This window comes from Corylus avellana, chromosome ca5 (assembly GCF_901000735.1).
Source record: "Corylus avellana chromosome ca5, CavTom2PMs-1.0".
NCBI lineage: Eukaryota > Viridiplantae > Streptophyta > Magnoliopsida > Fagales > Betulaceae > Corylus > Corylus avellana.
The window spans coordinates 22,201,536-22,204,741 of record NC_081545.1 but is presented as its reverse complement, the minus strand read 5'-3'; the positions used below and the strand labels follow the sequence as shown (position 1 = coordinate 22,204,741).

The 3,206-nt window shown below is 44.1% G+C and overlaps 1 pseudogene; it reads right to left on the bottom strand.

Moving 5' to 3' along the window:
• Positions 1-373: 373 nt before the first annotated feature.
• The window catches only part of LOC132181946 (uncharacterized), a 5,299-nt pseudogene continuing 2,466 nt past the window's right edge, over positions 374-3,206 (bottom strand).

Below are 3,206 nucleotides of genomic sequence, written 5' to 3'. Positions count from 1 at the left end.
TAGCCTTTGTGGCAATTTAGACTGGCTGCCAGCATTGTGGTGTGCATCCGCATATAGTCCTTGACACATATCTTCAATGATTTCCGTGACATAATAGCGGGCTGGTTGCTCGGCGAGATTTGCAGTTTCGGGAGGATGCTCATCGTTGCATTGCAAGGCAGCAGCGATGTCGGCTCTTGTCACATGGACTATTTGCCCCCGAACTTTGGAGGACATTACCTCCCGGTTGTCGCAGTCATGAAAGAGCTCGGCGTAAAATTCTACGACCAGCTTTCGGTAGGCGGTAGAGGTGACCCGTTTAAACAGCTTCTTAAGACCCTTCGCCTAAACTCTGCAACCGCCCATTGAGTTGCTTCGTTGTTTTGGAAATCTTCTATGATGGAGAAGGTGGTTTCAAATAGTAGCTCCCGCTCTTCAAAGGCTGGTGGGGGAGAAACGGCATGAGCTCCGGACCCACTGGAAGACGAAGCACGTGTTCTAGGCATTTGGAAGTTGGTTGGGAACTTTCGTCGAACAGGTGGTGTGCACTGATGATGACTTCAAAGACAACTTCGGTCAAAGATGCTCCCAAACTCCCTGCAAATACCAAAAAAAAATCCAACCTAGAGGCAATGTGGGTGGATAAACACCCACAATTGCAAGAAAAATGGAAAAAAATTGGAGGTTGGGTGAGTGTTCGGGAATGTTGATGGTTGGGGTGAGGTTGGAATGTGATGTGATTTTCAGTGGAAGATGGTGGTGTGGTGGCCGGAGAAGGGTCTTGGATGGTGGTGGTGTAGTGGATTTGGCGAAATCTAGGTGAAAATTGTTAGAAGAAGGGGTGCCGGAGGTGGAGGTGTGAAATGGGGCTGTACGGCGCCGGGAGAGAGGTTGTGGGCCATGGGGAGAAAGTGACCTAAATAGTTCGCAGGCCTGGCTGGCCGAGTGCGCTCGATCGCACTCATCCAGATGTGGGCATATCTGGTCATAGTGCTCTCGATTGCACTTGGGGTGTGTTCGATCGCCCTAACAGAGAGTGTTTAGCCCCCTCTCGGTTACTGCGCTCGATCGCAAATACTCTGCGATCGATCGTAGTACCAGAGTGTCAAAAAAAAAAAATTTATTTTTTTTATTTTTTTATAAGGAAAGGTAAAAAAAACAAAACATTAGAGAAAATCAAGACAAATGTGAAGGAAAGAAAATAAGATAAACAGACAAGAGAGAAAATGTTACTGTCCTTTGTGTGGAATAAGTACCACTGTTGTAGGTAGATGCGTTTGAAGGTCTTGCCTGCTCAACGCATCTACTGGTTATTGTAGGACTCCTAGTGTGAAGAGCTGCACTTGAGCTCTTCAGATTTAGGCACAAGTGCTCTTGTAGGCGCGGGACCTCTTTGAATTGTGACTGTCTTCAGCGGCTGGTGATTGCTTGGATTTGGTACTGTTTGAGTTGGGAATTCTCCCTGCTTCCTCTCACTCAGCTCCTTTGCCATCTGACCCATTTGCACTTCCAGCTTTTGTATGGCTTGCTCAGTCTTTGTATTGACATGTTTTTGATCAGCCATAAATTGTTATTACGAAGTCACCAGGTTATGTATCATATTCTCCAGTTGGTTCAGCTTTGGTTCTTGAGTTGGTTGGCTTGCGTGTTGGGGCCCTTTCTGCTATCCTTGATTATTACTCCAGGAAAAGTTGGGATGGTTACGCCATCCTAGATTGTAAGTATTGGAGTATGGGTTGTTTTTGTGGGAGTAGTTGTTCTGTCCCACGAAGTTTACCTCTTCTTGTTCTGTAAAAGGGCACTTCTCAGTGGTGTGATCTAGATGGGAACAAATAGCACATACCTGGAATTGTGTGTCTTGTTGCAGAGGTGAAGTTTTCTGGACAGTCATGGCCTTGACAAGCATATCCAATTTCTTTTCTACTGCAGCCAACTGATGAGTTGATCCTCCACTGAGATTCACTTCATACATGCCCTTGGTCTTAATTCCTCTTCTTCCTCTTGAACAGAATTGCTGTGAATGCTCACTTAATGTTTCAAAAAGTTCCACAGCTTTCTCACTACTTTTTTCCATTAGTGTTCCTCCGCAAGCTGAGTCAACCATCCCTTTATTTGTGTCATCTAAGCCTTCATAGAAGATTTGCACTTGCTCATCTTGAGGGATGTTGTGATGTGGACACTTTAGGAGTAAGGAATTGAAATGATCCCAGGCGTCAAAGAACAAATCCCCATCTCGTTGTTGGAACATTTGAAGTTCCCTTTTAAGTTGCTTTGTCTTTTGGGCTGGGAAAAATCTCTTCAGAAATTTGGTGGTCAATTCTTCCCAAGTATGAATGGATTCTGCAGGCAAGGAATTGTACCACAGTTTAGCATTATCTTTCAAGGAAAAAGGAAAAAGAACTAACCTGAGTCTCTCAGGAGTTAGGCCTTGAACATTCTGAAACTTGCATAAGTCGAAGAATTCTTTTAGATGCAAGTTGGGATCCTCAGTAGCTGTGCCTCTGAAGTGGGTTAGTGCATTGAGAATTTGGGGAGAAATATAATAACTGCCATGCACCTCTGGTTGATATGCTATGCATGAGGGTTGATGGAGGTTTGTTGGCACGTATGCTTGCTTCATAGATCTCCTCACTCGTGGTGGATTTGCTTCGAGGGGCCTTGGTCCAATTGGATTTTCTTGCATGTCTTCCATTTCAACTTCTTCTTCTCCTTCTTTGTCTCTAGGTCGTTGTCGAATTGTCCGCTCAATTTCAAGATCGAGGGGGAAAAACGGTTGAGGCTTGAGATCGACGACCTTACATGAACTTGGCAGTTTCAGCACTGCCTGGTCCAGATGGTCTCTGGAACTGCGCTCAATCGCAAGTTGGTGCGTTCGATCGTAATACGCTCGATCGCACTTGGCTGACGATTGATCGCAATCACAGAATGCCAATCCGCAACCTGTAACAGAAACAGAAAAGTGAAGGAAAAAATATTCTTTTTGATTTGATTTTTGCTAAGACTAAATTAAAATTGAAAATTAAACTATCAAAACTGAAGGAAGATAAATTTAAACAAAATTCGCCGCAATCCCCGGCAACGGCGTCAAAAACTTGTTGTGCAAAAATATACCTAAATTAATAAGTAAATTATTGTACGTTTTACCTGCGAGTGCAAGGTCAACATGGTAATATAGGGTGCAAGTACAGGATCATTCCCACGAGGATTGCTTTATTTATGTTTAAAAA